The 14073-nt window shown below is 36.5% G+C and overlaps 1 protein-coding gene across 9 annotated transcripts in view; it reads right to left on the reverse strand.

Annotated features, from left to right (window-relative positions):
• Nucleotides 1-14073, reverse strand: part of LOC120770074 (mucin-19) — a 387036-nt gene that overhangs the window by 146403 nt on the left and 226560 nt on the right. The window contains exon 1 of one of the 9 annotated variants that reach the window (XM_040097211.1): nt 2567-2595. The exons of the other annotated variants lie outside the window; for them this stretch is intronic. The gene's annotated coding sequence lies outside the window, so the exon portion shown is untranslated. Of the gene's footprint in view, nt 1-2566; nt 2596-14073 lie in introns of those variants that run through there. 9 annotated transcript variants of the gene reach the window in all.

The raw sequence follows: 14073 nt of genomic DNA on the forward strand, positions 1-14073 counted from the left end.
CGCGCTGACTACAATTAATCTACTAAAACTTGACGCCTATTTAGCATTTAAATAAACAAATGTGTGAGTGTGTGTTGCACTCAACTCAATCTCAGCGTGAATAAACAACACTCAAAGCGCGGTAAATACACATATGAGTACATAAATATACACAAGTGTCGTAACAGCACTTAGTGAACGTAAAGTAGTGCATGTGCCGTACGCACGTGTTTGTGTGCGCTTTGAAAATATTTGCATTTAACTGCATTTTGCAAAGTCAATATTTATGAAGCGAGTAGCGCTGGCCGTCTTTTTGCATTTTTTATTCACGTGTTTTTGTTGTTTTTGCTTTCGGTGTGTGTGTGGCGCTTTCATTTGCGAAACTTCCGAAACATTGTAACAACATTGTCATTGTGTGGGCGCACAGGCGCCTGTAAATAGGCTACACTTGTAAGACAAGTTTGTGTTTGCAACCCTTTTGCTTGCTTTCAGCTGCATTTGTAACTGTGTATGTGTGTGTTTTTCATTGCGTTTCCAACGTTTGTACGCTACTTGTTATTTGGCTTTTCTTTTGCGCGTACTTGTTGTTATTGTTGGTTGCATGTAATTAAAATTGCAGCAAGCGGCTAATATTTCCGACTTACTTGCCACATGGCAAAGCCTGCGCTGGAGCACGTAAGCGTGGAAAATATGTATATGTACGTGTTTACATATATATTGCATGCCACAGCCGGTTGCAAGTCGACGTCAAGCAGTCGACTCGTACACTTACAAACATTTACAAGTGAAAAAGTGTAGATTCAAGTGGCGCACACACACACATTCCATATAATGCACACTCATTTATGCAAATACATGTATATATGTATGCGTGCGCTCGCCACACAGCCAGGGTTGGCATAATTTAAAACAATAGCTACATTGGCTTAGCGGTTGCATGAAGTACCCACTCATAGCAGCTAGTGGTGCCACAAGCACACACACATACATACACATGCATACATGTATGCGCAAAAACATATACTTACATGGTTTGTTTCAATTTTTTGTTCGGTTTCTTACCTGCCCTCATTGCTGCCATGGCAAATAAGAAAGCATAAAAGCGGCAAGTGTGTGGCAAGAAAAAGTCGCGTGTCAAGCGGCACTTTATTAGCAACGCTACATTCTCGCGCCTCACTGACGGACTGACTTGCTCGTTCGCTGATTGCTACCTGCCACCACAAGGCAGACACAAGCCGCGTGAGCATACAGCTAGGCGCTCGCGTAAGCATGACTAAGGTCATATGTAAATGTTGTTGTATAATTTACATATGTACATACATACACACATACATTTATACAAAAGCATCGTCGTTGCGCCCATTGTTGGCTTTGTCGAAAAATGTGAGGTTAATTTCATTAAAATTGCCAGCCACGAGCAACAATAAAATATGTATTCAACATTTGGCGGTGGCAGTGACTGGCACACCTTCACATTTCTAAGTAGAGGCACACATACGCGCAGCTTGTACTTACCACACGTTGTTGCCGCTTTTTGTTATCTTAATAAGATTTGTGCGCGCTCGGATTGTTACGTGTGTGTGCGCGTGTTTTTGTGTGTATGTAAGCTCATTTGATTAAATGTGTTTATTCCTTTTACTTTTTGGCGTGTATTTTTGTTGCTTGCATAATGTATTATTTGACTTGTTTTTAATTGGTAAATTAACGTTTGTTGTAAACTTAAATGCACACGAAGGGGTTGCTGGGCGGCAAGTGTGCCAGTAATTAAAAGCTTTGAAGGTATTGTGTGTGTGTTAAAAGCACTTTGCACGGAATTTTCCTGTAAAGAGCTGAAATAATGTGGTAAAATGACTAAAAATGTTTTATGTGCGGTTATACTGTGATCGAAATTTAATCTACAAAAATTTTCGATATTGTGGAATATACATATGTGGAACGTAAATTTATATACGATAAATACTATCTTTATAAACAAATGTAGAAAAAAGGTAAAAATTGCGCTAAAAAATAAGTAATTTTTGTGGAACCTATGTCGAACGTAACGCGATTGCAGCAAAATATATATTTTTTACTTTTAAGTTTATTTGTTATTGTTAGCAACCATCATAAATTTTATGTCAGTATCAAAAGATGTGCGGCACTTTTATGTCAATTTTTTTTAATACTGTATATTCTTAAAATTAATAAAATATTTATTTTTAGTAGTATCCAAGTGAAATTGCGATACGGAATATATGTGGAACGTATATGGATTCCACGTGAAAAAGCTTAACACTAAGTTTCTTATAATTTTTAGCATTAAAAAATTAGTTTTGTGTCAATCTAAAAGAAGTGCGGTTCTTATTAATTTTGTGTGGCCTCTTTCTAATCTTGTATTTAATCCTTACATTTAATAAAATATTAATTTTTTAGTTGTTTCAAAGTTAAATTTCGATGTGGAACGTATGTGGATTTTATGTGAAAAATGCTTTCTAGTCAAAAAATAAATTTTTGTATCATTTTTAGCCTACCCAAATTAGTTTTATGCCAGTCTTAAAGTGCGCTTATTAATCTTGTTCTTTAGTTGTTTCCAAGTTATTTCACTTACGATTTTGAGGCACTAATGGCTTCTTTGTGTATTAAACGTACCTGTAATAAAAAGAAATTTATTATTAGAAAATATTTGGAAAATTGTATATGGTAATTATTATTCCAAATTAGCTATAATGTTACTTTTTATGATCTTATAATAATTTTTTTTTGTCATCAATAGTATTTGCTTTTCAGCTTAGTATTCATTTACCTTTTTTTTAACAAACGGAACTTTTTTCGCAATCAAACGTAGCCCGTATGTTCTTACCCAAATCACTACTCGATCACTTAATCACTCAACGGTTTAATTGGTGATTCTTCTTTCGCCGCACAACAATACCACCATCCCTACAAAACACAGTGAAGCGCGTAACTTATCTTTTATCTTTCAACTGCGATTACAAATTTTCCTAAACACTGAACAATAATGTGGCTTTGTGTGTGGGACGACGATGACTTGCCGTCACAAGAAGGTGTGGAAGTTGAAAAGGAAACGCGCACAAAAAGCGTTAAAGTTAAGTGATGAAAGTGATCAAAAAGAGCGTTTGGCCAATTTGCTTAGAACTTCCGCGTTGGCTTACATAAGTCGCTTTTGAGTCTTTTAGGCCTTTGTGCGCATATTTTTTTAACGGCACAGAAGCTTCCGCTACTGTAACCACTCACCCTTACCTCAAGCGCAGTCTTTTAATATGGTTTTCGCTGACACTCCCCCACTTGTGGTAGCAGTTGCTTAGACGTGTGGAGTCATCAATTGCAGCACTGACGGCGGTAGTAGCAGCAAAGCGTCATTTTAATTAAAACTCAAAGCCATTTGCATGCCACACACAGCCGACCGCAGCCACAGAGAAAGGGTTTCCCGAAAAAAAGCCACCAAAGTAGAAACGCACAGCCACTTGAGTCACTCACTCAACGTCTTCGCTTGGCTCGCCGCGTGCTAGCTGCTTTGGCTATTGAAATGTGAAATTAGCAGTCAAAGTGCGGAAATGAAAAAAAGCGCAAATATATAGAGTACATGTTGCTATTATCAATTGATCTAATGCTGCAGCAGTTGAGCGGTGTGGCATCTAGCTGCAAAGGATGTGCGCACCCTCTACAACGCCACCACATAATTTATGCCAATACTTTCATTTCTAAGGCAGCGCACAAATTCGCAACTCACAATCGAACGCCGCCTATGCGAGTGGAGTGGAGTCGGTGCGCCAACTCTACCACGTAAATAATGCAGACGCCACTGGAGAATATGCGGCATAATAAATTGTGGAACGTGTGAAGAACAAAGTGGGTGGAAGTCAGCATAGAAATTGAAAAATTGCAATTCCACTCAGTTGGCGCACTTGAAATTACAATGTCGAGCCAAAGATGCAGGAGAAGAAAGTAGCGGTGTGTATGTGTGCTGTACAGATATGACGGTAGTAGTGTGTGTACGGCCTGTTAAATGTTGAATCAGGCAATGTCGGCAAGGCAAAAGCAGTGCGGAAGTCTTAGTCTCAAAGGATTTTTACTTCCTTCCTTGGCATAACGGCAACTGTTGTGGCTTTGAAGTGTAAATCATTGTGGTGGCGCTGAAAAGTATGCAATATAACGGCGCGTTAACCGATGAAGGCGGCACGTTGGAGTGGGGGTGAGGGAAATTTGCACTATATACGTATATATATCACGACTGCCAGCTGAAGGTTATCGAGAACATAGCAGGCGTGCACTTTTTACTGCTTCAGCGACAGTTGGCAGCCATGTCGCTTGGTAGTAGCTGTTATTTCATACAGCTGACAGTTTCCTAATAGCGACAAAGGACAAACTTAATTGGAATTCAATGTGGCGCTTCAAGCAAATCATTTTCGCTTTTTTTCGCAGCAGCTTGCGTAGTGGATAGCGGCGCTGGTGGTGGCAAGGCATTGCATTTTTTATGTACGCACAGCAGGAAGGTAGTCATTTGTTGGTGATCGGAAAGTGTTGTTGGCATGATTTAGCGTATAAGCGCATTGGGATCAAATAATTTAATAGTAATGGAAATTTATTTAACGTTTGCGTCGGAAAATGGTAGTAAAGTGTATTATGAAAGGAAATGAAACTTTACCGCAAGCAATTTTGCAACATCAAATACGTGGGGCACTTTAGTATAATATATTTAAGTAAACATAAACTTTAAATTTGGTGCTACGACGCGTATTTTATTATATTTTATTCTGTACCGTGGTATTTATAAGGTGTGATGAAAGCTTATCGTTGTTTTATACTTTTACCGAAGTAAAAAATGCTAATATGCAATTTCAGTAAAATATATGTTGTAGAACATATGTGGATTGTAATTTCATACATGCCTTTTATTTGTCATTATCCACAGTATTTATATAAACAATACCGTACTCATATGCAGGAACTCTTTCACATTTTAACTTGATTTGACAAAATTTCAATACAATGTTTTGGAAAATTTAATTTTGTATGTAATTAAGCTGTGGAACATATGTGGATTTTTGTCGATTGTATTTCAATAATTATTCTTTGACCTTTTTGATTGCAATATTTACCGATATGTCACACTGTGACAATTTAAGACGTGGAGCTGATGTGGAATGAATGTGCATCGTATTTTTTTAAATAATTTTTATTATTTTTTACTAAAACCTATAATAACATAATTTTAATATGTGTCTCTGAGTAAGCATTTTTTTCAGACAATTAATAAAAGGAAGTTTTAAATTATTTAATTAACTGCTCTTTGAACATCTTAAGCATTGCTGTAATGCCGCGTAATAAAGTTTGGAACTAACTTAATGCATATTTGCGGCAACAAATTAAGCAAACGACACCCACATTTTTATGAAGCAACACAATAATGGCTTGACTGCCATTAAGCGGAAGTGCGTTAAGGCTTATATATGTAGGTATGTATGTATATACATAAACAAACAGATGGCTTGGGTTGCGTTGACAGGGTCGTAAATGCTGTAAAGTACTTTTTAGCCGCCTTAAACCCGCCGAAAACCCCATAGTCTTAGCATTGTTTAGTCCATACTCCTGCCGGTGTCTGTGTGTGTGTGTGTGACGCTCTATAACTCGAAGTCGTTGCTGCTATGCCCGAAGTCAATTGCTCTTGAAATTCCGCAGTCACCAAAAAGTATGCGCAGCAATAAATTCCACAAACGATACGACACAAGAAAATGGCTGGCGAAATTGTTGAAATAAAAAGAAAATAAATAAAAACAAAGAAATTGCCAATAACAACAACAATAATAAAGAAATAAGTGAAATGGGAGAAAGGAATGAACTGTCGAAGATCGAAAGACAGAAGTATGTACATGCTGGATGCTGGCGGTCCGCGGCAGCGCCGACCAGCTCAACTCTATGTCAAGTGTTTTTGTTGGCAAGAATGAACTGCATGGAATCTCTCTTGTGTAAATAAATATTCATTACTCTCGAATGAGGAGTGCGACCAAAGGACGACAAATGAAGCGTTTGTCTCTGTCTGTTTATGTGAGTGTGGAAGTGGCAAGTAAAGGGATGTGTAATGCGAGAACTCAATAACTGTTGAACCCTGAACTCAATCGTCAATGAATAAATTTTCCTCCGCCAGCCAGCGCACAGTAAAACTGAAAACAAAAACAAAGTAAATGAGACATTCCAAAAAACAACAACGGCGCTGTTTGAAGAAAATCAGAAAAAAGAGCTATCGCGTTCATTATCCTTATCATGAATGGCAATCATAAAGTTTTCGCTTTTCACAACACTCCCAACCCCAGCTTCACAGCCGACAACCAGCGAGCGTGCTACTGGCGACTGCTTGCGGCAGAGCTGAGCGAGTTGTTGTTGCTACTGCTGCCCGTTGGCATCGTTGCCGCGCCGCAGTTGGTCAAGAAGCGTGAAAGTAGGTGGGTGTCGAGTCGAGTGCTAAAGGAATTTGCCGCCAAAAACATTTCGAAATTAATGATGCAGGCGGCAAAAACAAAAACGACAAAAACAACGGCAAATTACAAAACAAAAAAGCAATGACAAAAGCAGCAAGAAAGTTGAAGGGCTTGTCTGACGGGGCAGCAGTACGAGTACTTCGACTCAGCACAATTGTTGATGTTGGTGTTGCTTTTATTGCTGTCGGAATTTTTACGCAAAAAAGCAACTTGTGGCTGCAACGCATTCCATGTGCCCCAACTTTCCCGTATCGTGGAACACACCGCTCTGATTGCCGGAAAAAGTTGGGAAATTGCGATATTAACTCTGCGGCAATGCACAATAGTAGATCAATAAAGGGATACGCGACTGCTGGCTCCAAGTATGCGTTGGATTAGTGCGCTGGTATGCGTGAAAAGCCTGATTTTTGCTTTTATTTGCAGCTTACATTTTTATTGCGAGTTATTTTTGCAATAAGCTTTTTTTGCTCTTCAGCTACTTATTTAATGAGAGTTTTTCTTTCTTGCTGTGTGCATCTACATATACCGTTATTTATGTTTATTTTGTTTATTATATTAGCACTCTATACTTCTAGTCATTTGCAAAAATAAGTTTTATGTTACTGTAATGTATTTATGCAAACATGCTGAATACGATTCTTTGGCACTGCGAAATGATGTTGTGGAAGACATTAATAAGTTTGATTTTGAATGTTTTCTATGTAGTATGAATATTTTATGGTGTAGTGTGAATATTTCATGGTTGCTTTATGTTACAGTACTGATAATCTTCATTAATAAATTAAGAAAATATATTTTGAGTAATGAATTTGGATAAAAACGTAATTTTAGCATTTTTAATTTATGGAACGTAAGTGGATTGTAATTTTTTTATTCTAAAAATTATAAATTTCATGTTATATTACTGCTGAAGATATAGTTTTCATAACTTTTGTTTATATCAGTGTGGAATATATGTATGTGGAACTTAACTTATTTGCTCCATTTTGCTCAAAAATATGTTCTTAACAACCTTTATTGAACCAGCAAAAGTCGTTTAACAAAATTATGATTTCAATTTTTGCCTAACAAATTCGGATATTTGTACTGCTCCTTCCAATTTTCATTCAACTATTTCTTTTCAATATCTGCCGCCATATTGTCGCTGTGGCACAGCATTTACTTTCCTTCGCTATTCAATAAAGACGCCAAGAAAAAAGCACTTTAACGCTATGTATACTTTGGCTAGCATTTCAAGCCACATCACGTTGTGACTGCCTAACCAAACATACGTATGCGCATACCAATGTGTACAGTAATTTGGCAACTTTTTTCTTACGAATTTATTTCTTTCAACTTATAGCTTATCCCAACTCAGCCACATGCGCATACATTTTTCATGCATTGTCAAATAAATTTTTTCAACGACTAGACAGCCAGTTCGTGCTGTTCTCTATGGTTCGTTGGCTGGTTGTACTGACTGTTTACATACTGGTTCACTTCGCTGCTGAATCATTTTGGCGGCATTCAAAGATTTAGACGCGCCACAACGTCGCCAACTACGAACCCGTCTGCAGCATTACTGTTATTTCGTTTCCTGCAGCCAAATCCCTGCCTACCAAATCATTATCGGGTTGTTTTGGCTACGGCACTAACGCTTGTCTAATAAAAGTCTAGTGATCACCCATCGTCAGCGTTGTCGACGACAAATGAACTTTTGGTGAGCGCCCTGGAGTGGGTCCTGAAGGTGAAGACTGTTTGTTTTCCGTTGCGGTAGGAATATAAAGAATTCGCCAAAGTTTTTATTATCCAAAACGTGGTTTGACTTTGTAATATATTGCTAACTGCTACTGAATCTTTCTCAATACTGTGGTATCCTAACTGACGGAGCGAGAAATTTTTATTGCATGTTGCATGACATCAATTGTTCTTATAAATATTATGTTTATGATATTAAGAATATCTATATTTTATCTTTTTTTAGTATACGAGTACATCCTTAATTCAATTAAATTTATCTTCGTTAAAGTGTGGAACGTATGTGAAGCCCATACCAAAATAATTTAATTAAACTTTAAACTTCCTGCCTGTGGAACGTATTGTGTTTGATCATAAATATATGAAAATAAGTGGTATTTTATTTGATAGCAAAATAGCATTCACTCATATTCAGTTTTTTGTAAATTTAGTTGTGGAACGTATGTGGATTATATGTAAAACGTGTTTATTTTGATGTAATTTATCTTCAGCATTGATTTTCATCTCTTTACATTGAAATATATGTATCATATCCGTGTTATCCAGATGACCCCGGTATTGCTTTAGAAAGTTTCGTGTCCCTTTTTTATATTATATGTATCCTAAGCTCAGCTAACAAATCAATAAGATATCCAATATATCTTCCAGTATGTTTTACATTTGTCCTATCAAACTTCATGAGAAAAGTTTGCTTAATATATTTTAATGTAAAAAGCATCCCTCGACCACTACAATCTACCGTTATATAAGTTTTACAAATAAGTACTTCAAAATTGTGTTTACCTTGCTGTCTCGGTTTTCTTTTCTTTTTCACATTTCTTTGTGCTTCTTTTCATACTTCTGTGCTGTCACTTTGTTTACATAGATTTTTTTCGTTAAGCTTCTGTTATAAGACTTTTTGCCGAGGCAAGCCAAATCAAAGTGTCCTAAGCAAGGGCTGCTCTGCCCCTGATAACATGCAGGGAGTATGGTTTTAAAGCTAGTGTTTTCGCTTTTATTGCGCGCTATTAATCAAAAATTACTTGCGCTTTTCCGCTGTGGATGGATGACACGCTCGCCCGCGTGTACGCAAATAATCAAACATGAATAAATTATCAGCACACACATACATACTTGGTACGCTATCTATGTATATGTAGGCATGCTAATTTACTTGTAGCGGGAAATGTTAATACAACCAAATTTATTGAACTTAGTCGTGGCCTAAGTGAACTTGTGTCAAAGTTTTGTAAAAGTTCATGCACGGAATTAAAGCATAAGTTTGTGAAGTGGCAATTGGCCAATTGGATGAAGTGGGCTCAAAAACTTTTTACTCAACAAAGATTTCGGGAAATTTGCCGAAATCATTATTAATCTTAAAAATTACTTTTACGGGAATTCCAATGGAATTTTACAGGATGCGCCTCCTCTGGTATTCAAATTACTAATGCATGACCATAATTGAACGGTTTTGGAGGAAGTATGTATGTACATATATGAGTGCCGTTAGAGACAATTGCAAATACTGCAGGGGAGTATTTATACAATATGGAGAAGTATATTATTGTTAAATTTGGAGATAAAACATGTGGATCGTAAGTATAGCAAAAAGCGAATTTTTGTCAATAAGAAGAGGAATCATTTGCAAAGGCACATTAATTTTGCTAAATTTAGTGTGGAACGTAAATGTAAGCAACTCACTTTCAGATAGTTTAAATAAAACACAAATACAGGATTATATATATACATGTGTTTTTTAACAAAAGATAAAAAAGGTTAACAGAAAATTCAGCAATTTTTCAATAGCAAAAATTTAGGCCTAAGGCGGCCAAATAAAACGAGTGTGAAAAAATTCATATTTCTTGTATTTTAATGCATATCTGCGCTTAAATATACTTTTAAACTCAATTTAGAGGAGTGGAACGTAAGTGGATCGTATGTTAGAAAAAATAAATATGTGCACACAACTTATCAATTTTTGAGCAATCGACCTATTTCGGAAGAAAGTATTTTTCCGTTTTGACACGCTCGCGGTGATAAGGCGTTAGAAAAATGATTTACATTAAGACAGTACAAAATTTGCATTTCTTCATACATATAGTACATACATAAGTAAGATGCTAAATAAACACAACCTCCTTGTATTTACTTACATATTTACTGTATATATAAGCCATTGTGCGCACGATTTGACTGGCAAATGAACAACAAGAGCAATCATGCTAAGCAGATGAGCAGCTAAAAAGACGAGCTCGTACTGTATGTAGCACGCAGGATACTAAGGATGTCTAGTATTACATGTACATATGAGAGTGTATGTATGTGTGTGTGATTATTTGTGCTGCGGCATTGCAAATCGACAACAATGCTTTTCACAAAAAATAACAACAGTTAGCACACAATGCCATAATGGGACAAAAGCTCGTAAGCACAACGGCATACGGCGACTCACTAAGTATCGGGTGAGGAGAGTACTCCAACTAAATTGTAGAGGAACAGATGAATTTTCAAAAGTAGTGAAGAAAATAAATGAAACGCCATGCTCAGCTAGAACTGAGCGAAAATCCAATAGCATAAGTATGCATGCATACTAGATGAGCAATGTTGAGTGAATAACAAAAAAAAAAAGGTAGAAGTAAGCAAGCAGAGATGTAAGTAGCAAGAAAGAGGAAAGGAAAGAAATGTTGGGAAATTCTTGAAAAGAAAAAATCTGCAGTAAGCAATCGTTAGCATTCGAGCATATCAACTCGAGTAGTGCTCACATTTCTGCAATGCGCTTTATTGTTGTAGTTGTAACGTTGTTATGCGCTACGGGTTTTTTGTTTGTATTCTTAGTTTTTCTTCTCCGTTAGTTAGTATTGACGCTGGCTATGTGGCGCTAACACAAATAGTTCCAGCAAAGTTCCCTGGAGTCACATCCAATCAAATTATTCCAAACATGTACTCGTAAATGCCAACAAGCATGCATACACTTAGCACTACATGCATACTTTCGTACTTTGGTACTTATGCGCTTACGTATGTTCATAAGCAGAAGAGCATAAGTAAGCATTTGTGTATGTGTGTGAGTGTGAGTGCGGCAAAATAATGGCGCAGTCTGCGGCCACATGCGGCACACAAATGTTAGCTTGTGTGTGTGCACTTTGCTTTCACTACTTTCCACACACCCAATAACCGTTAGCACTTTTTAGTTGTGGCATGCACTTTCCTTACTTTCTTATTTAGTTGAATTTTATATATTTGCTATTTTGCTCTTATTTTCTATCATCCGTTTGGCATGTCTTGGCCGCTTTTGCATTCGATGGAAAATCAAAATGAGAATCCCTAATGTCATGTTGATGATAAGTGGAATATTGTTGAGGCATGCAGCAAAAAGAGAAGTTAGAGCAGAATAAACAAGCATTTGAAAGAAAGCAAATTGAGGAAAATTCTTTGGCGAATGCAAGTACGTGGTCGATGGGCATATATACTATATATAATGAATATTTGTATGCACATAGTATATATGATAAGGCGACAAAAAATATTAAATATGTTAGAAAACATGTACTGCACTATATGAAAAAATCTGTAAGGCAGCAGAGCTATACAACTTTTGAAAAGCAAAATACTTTACTACATTGGGATAATACAGAAATGCTTTGAGATATGACAGCCCTAAGTAAAAAAGTGTAAATAAATTATTATTTTTTAACTCAGTTGCCAAATATAATAAACACTTTACAGTATCTCAAAATATAACATAAAAAAAATATTTTTAATGAGAACAAACATTAATATCGGTCAAAAGTAATAAAAATATTAGCAGAAACCACAGTTCGCCATTAAATTCCCTTGAAAACGTTTTTTTGAATGTGGAACTTAAGTGGACCATAACCAAATTTATCCGGCATGCATTGCATTTCCGATTTAGTTACAGGCATTGAATAGCAGCGAAGTTTAACTTGTAGAACGTAATGATCAAAAATGTGAAACATTAATTTTTTACAGCAACTCGTTGTTTGTAGGCAAATATATTGGCCGGAATCTCAGTTACGAAATCCAGTATAGCTTTTTATAAACATACAAGTTTTTAATGTGAATTGTATGTGAAACATAAGCCGATTCTTTCAAAATTACTTTCGTTTCAGTCTTCGGTACAGTCGCTGCATGTGGTAAGTAATAACTAAAAATGTGGAACATAATTCTCTATAGCAGTTTTATGCTTGCAAGTAAATATTTTTATAAAATTTATTTGCAAAACGAAATTTGTTGTGGAACATATGTACATATGTATGTGGAACACATTTAAAAAATATTTAATTTTATTTATACTTCGTTGCGCTTCCACAAATGCAACGCTGCATTCTTAAAGACATTTTGTTGTCTAATGTGGAATTTGGAAGTTAACTTTATATTGATTCCGTTGGTTCTTAGTAAGAAGAAAAATTAATTTCTCTAACGCTCATGCTTATTTTTATAGCTATAGAGAGCTCTAGTTTACATATAAAATCAAATATAATCCACCCTAAAAACAGTATAGTGTTTAACTCAACACACTTCGCCTTAAAAAATACAAAAACAAAAAAACATAATTTATTGCCGCTGTAAGGGCGTGAAACCGAAATTGCTAAAATAAGCAATTCATTATCTGCATAAGTATGTGTGCGACTCCCTGGGCCACTTACTTTTCAACTAAAACTTGCGCAAAGCTTCTAGACGCTCAACGACTCAGCTGTCAGCGCTGTGGCCAGATCTACTACTATTTTAGTTTTTTGTTGTTGATTATATTTTTGTTGTTGTTCATTTATTTGTATACATATTACTTAGTTGTAAATGCTAAATGAAATTTTCATGTTTCAAATCCGCAACGCAGCGCTGCCAAAATTCCCACAACACTCTTCAGTGTCGACAGCAGACAACATTCGAAGCCACCGCAGCAACAGCAGCCGCAGCAACCATGTGGAGTAGCATGTAGAGACCGCAAAGGAAGCTGAAGATAAAGTTTATGCTATTATTGCTGCTTTGTTTGCAATTTTTCAACATTTTCCACTACAATGGATTTATTTCGACTTATTTCAACATATTTTTTTATTATTTTTCTCCAACTCTTCCCTTCGGCGGTAACTCTGTCTGTTGTTGTTGCTGCTGTTACTGAACGACTTAGCTCGCAGTTATTGTCAGCAGGAGCGACAAACAGGTTGTTGCAATTTTGTTAGATCACACTGTAAATATGTTGACAATGTACTCTTGAACCCCGCCAGTGTATTACGTTTAGGGTAGCAGGGTTTGAATCTTCTTAAACTACCCAAAACCATTTTCTATGCGCGCACAATGATCGCCTGGCGCGCTCTACACAATGTACCGAGGGAAACTCTCAATATATTTCTTTTTAGTGAAATCTATGGCCCTTCTTATATTACTACCTCTCGTTGCCACTATTTATGTGGCATATTTGAAGGCGCGCACGCTGGAACTGGCTGCTTGAAATGTGCTGCATTCATGAAAATGACACGTTGCAAGCGGAAAATGAAGTGGCGACAATGCGAGACGACATATAGTGCTGGAATATATATAGAAGCTTGACAAGTAGACTCATGTGCTCAGAGCATATATATTATGTATTGTATACCCACTTACAACACATGAAGATTCATATATGAATAACGTGGCTTATGTAAGGGTATGGGCGCCTCAGTGTCGCCGCAAGCAAACTCTGTGCGACACCCGCTACTCAACAAAGCTTCATATTAAAATATGTTGGCTTGTACGTGTCTGCTTTGCTGTTCTGCAATAACTTGTGAAAGATTGCTGAAATTTGCCTTCAAGCAATTTAATGCAGATTTTTTATGTAGACAAACTAAATAAATCAGCACAATAGGTGGGTTTCACTTAAAAATAATGTGTAAGGTGCATGCCATTT

Source organism: Bactrocera tryoni, chromosome 3, assembly GCF_016617805.1.
Source record: "Bactrocera tryoni isolate S06 chromosome 3, CSIRO_BtryS06_freeze2, whole genome shotgun sequence".
NCBI lineage: Eukaryota > Metazoa > Arthropoda > Insecta > Diptera > Tephritidae > Bactrocera > Bactrocera tryoni.